Consider the following 8,634-nt stretch of genomic DNA (forward strand, 5'->3'; position numbering starts at 1 on the left):
AAAAAAACACAGGACTAAATCCATTATTGCAATACAAGTAGGCCCTTAGTGTTATTACTTCAAGGAACTAACAGTTTTTTCACAATCTGTCTGTGAAAGATCAACATTGAAAAATATAATTATAGAAAGAGAATGGAAGGCATGTTGCTTCACATTTGCAACCAATTTTGAAATCTGCTACTGTAGTCCTTTTTTTTTGTGCCCCCACGTTAGTGGCGGGCATTTAGATTTACCCTTGTCCGTCCGTCTGTCCGTCCGTCCGTCCTTCCGTCCGTCCGTCCGTCCGTTCACTTTTGTGTCACACGTAACTCAAAAAGTAATTGACATAGAGTCATGAAACTTTACAGGAATGTTGATCAGCATGTGTAGTTGTGCACCTGGGTATTTTTGTCTGGATATTTTTTAGTATTTTCAGAGTTATTGCCCTTGACTTAGTAAAATTTTGCAATTTTCAACTTGTGTTGCAATGTAACTCAAAAAGTATTTGACCTAGAGTCATGAAACTTTACAGGAATGTTGATCAGCATGTGTAGTTGTGCACCTGGTATTTTCGTCTGGATATTTTTAGTATTTTCAGAGTTATTGCCCTTGACTTAGTAAAATTTTGCAATTTTCAACTTGTGTCGCATGTAACTCAAAAAGTATTTGACCTAGAGTCATGAAACTTTACAGGAATCTTGATCAGCATGTGTTGTTGTGCACCTGGGTATTTTCATCTGGATATTTTTAGTATTTTTCAGAGTTATTGCCCTTGACTTAGTAAAAATTTGCAATTTTCAACTTGTGTCGCATGTAACTCAAAAAGTATTTGACCTGGAGTCATGAAACTTTAAGGAAATGTTGATCAGCATGTGTAGTTGTGCACCCTGGGTATTTTCGTCTGGATATTTTCAGTATTTGTAGAGTTATTGCCCTTGACTTAGTAAAATTTTGCAATTTTCAACTTGTGTGGCATGTAACTCAAAAAGTATTTGACCTAGAGAGTGATGAAACTTTACAGGAATGTTGATCAGCATGTGTTGTTGTGCACCTGGTTATTTTGGTCTGGATATTTTTAGTATTTTCAGAGTTATTGCCCTTGACTTAGTAAAATTTTGCAATTTTCAACTTGTGTTGCATGTAACTCAAAACATATTTGACCTGGAGTCATGAAACTTTACAGGAATGTTGATCATCATGTGCAGTTGTGCATCAGATATTTTCGTCTGGATTTATTTAGTATTTTTAGAGTTATTGCCCTTCACTTAGAAATTTTTTGCAATTTTCAACTTGTGTCGCAAGTTACTCAAAAAGGATTTGACATAGTCATTAATTAAACCTTATGGGCAGGTTGCTCAGCATATTTAGATTTGCACCTTGGGTTTCGCTTGTGGATTTATCCAGTATTTGTAGAGTTATTTCCCTTGACTTAGTAAAAAGATTGACAGAACAGTGGCGCGGTGGGGGCACCCGTGTCCTATGGACACATTTCTAGTTTTTACTTGGAACTGGTGCCAAAATTGACAATTGATGAAAAATATGCCATTCATAATAAAAATATATACATATTTAGGTAGAATTTTGCCTTCCGTACTCCCGGTTAATGTAAACCTAAGTTTTTAATCATGGTGTAGATCAGATAATGCAAGAAAACGAAATAGCTGGCAACTGAAGCCCGCTCTTATACAATCAACTTCCAAGCTTATCATGGGTGCAAGTTTTCAGGCATATGCCTGAAGCTCAGGTTTTTGCGCCCCAACTTTAGTGGAGGGCATTTAGATTTACCCTTGTCCTTCCTTCCTTTTCCGTCCTTCCATCCGTTCTCTTTTGTGTCGCACGTAACTCAAAAAGTATTTGACGAGAGTCATGAAACTTTACAGGAATGTTGATCAGCAGTGTAGTAGTTGTGCACCTGGGTATTTGGGTCTGGATATTTTTAAGTATTTTTAGAGTTATTTGCCCTTGACTTAGTAAAAATTTTGCAATTTTCAACTTGTGTCGCATGTAACTCAAAAAGTATTTGACATAGAGTCACGAAACTGTACAGGAATGTTTGATCAGCATGTGTAAAAGTTTGTTTGTGCAACTGGGTTTTTATTTTCTTTTGGATATTATTAGTTTTTTTAGAGGTTTTTGCCCTTGACTTAGTAAAATTTTGCAATTTTCAAAACTTTGTGTCGCATGTAACCAAAAAGTGTTTGACGCTTAGAGTCCATGAAACTTTGGTCAGGAATGTTGATCAGCATGTGTAGTTGTGCACCTGGGTATTTTCATCTGGACTTATTTTTAGTATTTTTAGAGTTATTGCCCTTGACTTAGTAATTTTTTTTGCAATTTTCAACTTGTGTCGCATGTAAACTCAAAAAAAGGATTTGACACATAGAGTCATTAACCTTATGGGAAGGTTGCTCAGCAAATGATTTAGTTTTTGCACACCTGGGGGGTTTCGCTTGTGGATTTATCCAGTATTTGTAGAGTTATTTCCCTTGACTTAGTAAAAAAAACGTTTCCAATTATGTTTGTTATTTGTTCCTTGAGTGCTTGCTTAGAATCAACCACTTTACAGGAATAAATGATCAACATCAAACTAATTTACCAGGAATAATGATTTACATCACTGTGAAGCTATGAACCTGGGACTTACATGTGGATTTTTTTTAGTTTTTTAAGAGTTATATTTCCCTTGATTTACAGTAGTATAAATTTGCAAAATTTATGCATAGCTTCAAAAGGTATTTGACTTGTAGGCCCCTGAAGGTTTACAAGAATGTTGGTTAGCATGTTTACTTATCCATCCCTTGTGGATTTATTCAGTATTTGTAAAGTTCTTAGTTTTTTCAAAAAAATATTTGACTTTGAGTCATAAGATTGTCAGAACAATGGGCGCAGTGGGGGGCTATTTTCTTTTCTGAATCTAGCAATATAAAAATTGTCATGGAAATGTCATTTATGATGCAGAAAATGACGTCATAGTCACGTGGTATTGCTACACTGAAGTTGGAGTGAGAGAATTAAATATATATGCCTCTACATGTACATGTTTGTATTTCTTATATGCAATATAAAAAGAAAAACTAAGAAATTTTTATAAGTTACTGTAAAAATGTTATTTGTTTTTGATTTTGATTTTTTATTCCAGGGAGGAACTGAGTCTGTTCAACAATATATCGAGAATTCGCTGGATTTTGAAGGATCAAAAAATGATGTGAAAGGGTGTATCCTTTTACTGCTAATATTTAATTACATTTCTGTTCAAACTAACCACAGGTTTCTGCACCCTCCCTTTTGGGGGGGGGGGGGGCTTCATTTAGATTTGCCCTTGTACATCAGTTCATTATCATATTGTGTCACATGTACCTGTAAAAATGTTTTAGCAAGATTCAACAATGTTACAAGAGTGTTGATCAGTATATGAATTTTTGCACCTTGGGTTTTACATGTGAATTAAACTAGTTTTGTCAGAGTTATTATATAGGGGTTGGATTGTCTGTCAGTCGGTCTCCTTGGTTTCCAGACGATAACTATAGTTTGAAATAAGATTCTGTAATAGAAATTGGTATATAGCAACCTTATGTGGAAATCCCGGTTTGTATTGCTTTTGAACCCCCTAGGGTTAAGGTCACTGTTACAAAAAATAGAAGAATGGTTTCCAGACAATAACTAGAGTTAGGAATGAGATACTGTAATCAATCTTGGTATTTATTAAGCTTATATGAAGACTGATTGGGATTGCTTTTGGACCCCCCTTGGGTCAAGGTCACAAAAAAACCAAAAAAATGTTTTTTGGGCAATAAGTAGAGTTTGGAACGAGATATTGTAAACAATCTTGGTATTTAGAAAGTTTATTTTAGTTTGGAATAAGGTACTTTTATAGAACTTGGAATATAGCAGCCTTATGTGACAACCCTGGTTGGTATTGCTTTTGAACCCCCTAGGGTCATGGTCACTGTTACTAAAAATAGAAAAATTGTTTCCGGATTTGGAGCGATATATTGTAATCAATCTTGGTATTAAGCAAGTTCATGTGAAGACCCCTGCAGATATTGCTTTTGGACCCTCTGGGGTCAAGGTCACTGCTACTAAAAATAGAAAAATGGTTTTCGGACAATAACTAGAGTTAGGAAGTATATTCAAATTTAGTGTAAAGCAAGCTTATATGAAGACCCTGGTTTGGGTTGCAATTAATTGAAATAAAATTCTTTGTACAGAGTTGTAAGTTTATAAATTATGGGTGGAGTTCAAATTTTTCTTCTGACCACTTATTTTTCAAAAAGTCAATATTGCTGGTGAGTGTGTGGAGTTTACTTCTGGATTTATTCAGTAATTGTAGAGTTATTGCCCTTGTCTGAGTCAAATTTGGCAATTTTCAAATTGTATTGTGCGTAGCCCAAAAAGAATTTGACCTATCAAAGGTTATAATTAAAGTTATCAAAGTTTACAGATATGTTGATCAGCATGTTAGTTGTGCACAGGATGTTTGTTTGACCCGAGACCTCGGGTCTTGACCCGTGAAAATTCTGAAATGCAATCATTTGACCTGTCATAAAATCAGCTTGCTTGTCATTTTTGACCTGTGATAATTTCCCATGGATGCATGGAAACTTTACTGCTTGTCAATCAGTAAGTGCTGACACAAAAATTTCGCATCAACAAAGCAAATACCTAAGCGCGCCTACAGGTCAATAGGCATGATGAATTATCGGCATTAAAGCAGTTTCAGTTTCACTACGTGTACACTCGCAGTGTTCAGACATTGGACCCCACCATGAGCGTTATAATGAGGCTATAGTCTCATTAAAACGCTCATGGTGGGGTCCAATGTCTCAACCGCGTTCTACCGAGGCTCTCATTAGAACGCTCATTGCGAAATTACTGCATTACCCCACCCACCGCATATATATATAATGCTAGCGATTTTTACTTACTGTTCAATGAATATCGGCATTATCTTTTTCTTAAACAATTCAATGATGTAAACATATAATATATTCACAAATAATACTAATTACATTTAAAAGAAACAAAAAACTTTCGAAAGAAGAACATAAATCATGAATGTAGTGTAAACAGTTAGCCATTACTGTAATGGCATTTGATTAATAAGGGGACACAGCTGCAGTAGACATTTTCACAAAAAATCTTACGATTTGTCTTAAGTTTTTGACTTACGATAATCAACTATGGCCTTTGTATCTTAACATTAGACACATCTGCATTAATTTTGTCATTCATTTGACATGCTGAAATATTACCTTGATCCCATATTCACTAAACACTATTGCATTATGGCGAAGTTCAATCGAACAGAAACAACAACAAAAATTACTTCTGTTATATTAATCCTGTGGCATAGCAATTTTATCCAAACTTCACAGGAATGTTCCTTTGGTGGTCACCTTTAAAAATTGTTCAAAGAATTTAATTTCATGCAGAACTCTGGTTGCCATGGCAACCGAAAGAAAAAACTTTAAATATCTTCTTCTAAAAAACCCAAAGAGCTAGAGCTTAGATATTTGGCAAGAAACATCTTCTAGTGAGTGTCTACCAAGTTTGTTCAAATAAAAGCCCTGGGGTCAAAATTGGCCCCGCCCCAGGGGGTCATTGATTTTCCCTATATGCATATAGTAAAAACTTAAAAAATCTTCTTTTAAAGAACCCAAAGAGCTAGAGCTAAGATATTTAGCATGAAACATCTTCTAATGGGTGTCTACCAAGTTTGTTCAAATAAAAGCCCTGGGGTCAAAATTGGCCCCACCCCAGGGGGTCATTGATTTTCCCTATATGCATATAGTAAAAACTTAAAAAATCTTCTTTTAAAGAACCCAAAGAGCTAGAGCTAAGATATTTAGCATGAAACATCTTCTAATGGGTGTCTACCAAGTTTGTTCAAATAAAAGCCCTGGGGTCAAAATTGGCCCCACCCCAGGGGGTCATTGATTTTCCCTATATGCATATAGTAAAAACTTAAAAAATCTTCTTTTAAAGAACCCAAAGAGCTAGAGCTAAGATATTTAGCATGAAACATGTTCTAATGGGTGTCTACCAAGTTTGTTCAAATAAAAGCCCTGGGGTCAAAATTGGCCCCGCCCCAGGGGGTCATTTATTTTCCTTATATGTGTATAGCAAAAACTTAAAAATCTTATTTGAAAAAACTCGAATAGCTAGAGTTTAGATATTAAGCATGAAACATTTTCTAGTAAGTGTCTACAAAGATTGTTCAAATAAAAGCCCTGGGGTCAAAACTGGCCCTGCCAAGGGGTCTCATTGTTTTTTTACTATATGTGTAAAGAAAAACTCAATGAGCTAGACCTTAGATGTTTAGCATGAAACATCTTCTAATGGGTGTCTACCATGTTTGTTCAAATAAAAGCCCTGGAGTTTTAAACTGGCCCCGCTCTGGGGCCTATATACAGGTGAGCGACTTCAGGGCCATCATGGCCCTCTTGTTATATGCCCTACCCCCTGGCGTTTGTCCGTTAGCAATTTGGTTTCCGGAGCATAAATTAAGTTCCATTTGGCCCACAATATTCACACTTCATAGTATGATTGTCCATATAGGGTAGAAGACCCCTTACCCCTATTGATTTTGGGGTCACAAGGTCAACGGGTCAAAGTCACTATTACCTTAAAACTGAAAACAGTTTCCGGAGCATTACTTAAGTTCCATTTGGCCCACAATATTCAAACTTCATAGGATGATTGTCCATATAGGGTAGAAGACCCCTAATGATTTTGGGGTCACAAGGTCAAAGGTCAAGGTCACTATTACCTTAAAACTGAAAACAGTTTCAGGAGCATTACTTAAGTTCCATTTGGCCCACAATATTCAAACTTCATAGGATGATTGTCCATATAGGGTAGAAGACCCCTAATGATTTTGGGGTCACAAGGTCAAAGGTCAAGGTCACTATTACCTTAAAACTGAAAAACAGTTTCCGGAGCATAACTTTAAGTTTCATTTGGCCCACAATATTCAAACTTCATAGGATGTTTGTCCATATTCGGTAGAAGACCCCTATTGATTTTGGGGTCACAAGGTCAAAGATCAAGGTCACTATTACCTTAAAAACTGAAAACAGTTCCCGCTCAATAACTTTTTAATCAACCTACAGCTGTAAAATTTTATAAGGATGAACAGCCATGTCCAATACATGACCCCTATTGATTTTAGGGTCATAAGATCAAAGGTCAGGGTCAAAATGACCGTAACACTGAAAATTGTGGTTTCTGGAGCATAACACAAGTTCCATTTGACTTACAGTGTTCAAACTTCATAGGATGATTGCCTATATTGAATAAAAGATCCATATCTATATTGGGGTCATAAGGTCAAAGGTCAATATCAAATGACCTTATTATTGTAAACAGTTTTACCAATGTCAAACTTCATAGGATGATCACTTATATTGAGTACATTAATTATATGCCCTAAAACATTTGCATATATTATGTTATAGCCCTGGCATCTTTCTGTCCATCCATCGTAGTATTTTTACTTACAAGATAACAACTTGATGGTGGTGCTTTGTAAACAGCAACTGTATGTATATGAAGGTTCTTCAGCTATAAAAGAGGATAGCTTTTTGAAGGAGGTAATACTTTATTTAATTTCCATGTCTTACAAATGCTTCATCCTTACTAAGAAAAAACACTTTCGGGCATATAATGCCTAGCGGTGCTCTTGTTTCACAAATGCAATCCTCTTTTTCTTTAATTTTCTTTTTAAAAATTTGTTTAAATCGTTCATTTGTTTGCTTTTAGAAAAAGTGAAAAGAGTAAATCATTGCCTAGGGGTGGCTCTTGTTATTGCAGATTGTACTCTCTACTTCATTAATTCTGAGAAAAAGGTAAGAAAAGCTAGTTAGAAGTCTTCCTGTCAAGATATGACAACTTATTCCTAGTTAAATGCATTTATGCCAATATTAAAGAAACACTGTAAATATTATGTTGTTGATATATTATTTTACCTTAACATAAAAAACAGATATCAGTAATAAGACTGATGTGAAACCTTTCAGCTTTGACAAGAGGAAGTGTTCGCAATTCTTCATCACCAATTCACTGTGGGACTCCATGAAAGAAGATTAAATCTAACAAAGTTTCACCTTTCTATGCAATACACTTGATTTACATAAAGAATTTAAAAAAATTACTGATATTTTATAGTTTACTCCATTTAGTGTTTTTATTAGCCCACCTGTCACAAAGTGACAGGGTGAGCTTTTGTGATCGCTTTTCGTCTGGCGTCCGTCGTCCGTTTGTCATCCGTCCATAAACTTTTACTTTAAATGACATCTCCTCATAAACCACTAAGCCAATTTCATCCAAACTTCACAGGAATGTTCCTTTTGTGATCACCTTTAAAAATTGTTCAAAGAATTTAATTCCATGCAGAACTCTGGTTGCCATGGCAACCGAAAGAAAAAACTTTAAATATCTTCTTTTAAAAAACCCTAAGAGCTAGAGCTTAGATATTTGGCATGAAACATCTTCTAGTGAGTATCTACCAAGTTTGTTCAAATAAAATCCCTGGGGTCAAAATTGGCCCCGCCCCAGGGGGTCATTGATTTTCCCTATATGCATATAGTAAAAACTTAAAAAATCTTCTTTTAAAGAACCCAAATAGCTAGAGCCTAGATATTCAGCATGAAACAT

At 35.5% G+C, this 8,634-nt stretch overlaps 1 long non-coding RNA gene across 1 annotated transcript; it reads left to right on the forward strand.

Moving 5' to 3' along the window:
* The first annotated feature begins 3,116 nt into the window (after positions 1-3,116).
* Positions 3,117-8,131, forward strand: LOC132751958 (uncharacterized). Its single transcript, XR_009628745.1, has 2 exons — positions 3,117-3,194; positions 7,964-8,131. It is a non-coding gene; the product is annotated as an uncharacterized LOC132751958 (long non-coding RNA).
* Positions 8,132-8,634: the final 503 nt, after the last annotated feature.

Source organism: Ruditapes philippinarum, unplaced genomic scaffold (assembly GCF_026571515.1).
Source record: "Ruditapes philippinarum isolate M1 unplaced genomic scaffold, ASM2657151v2 ctg20400_1_1_1_1, whole genome shotgun sequence".
Classification (NCBI taxonomy): Eukaryota; Metazoa; Mollusca; class Bivalvia; order Venerida; family Veneridae; genus Ruditapes; species Ruditapes philippinarum.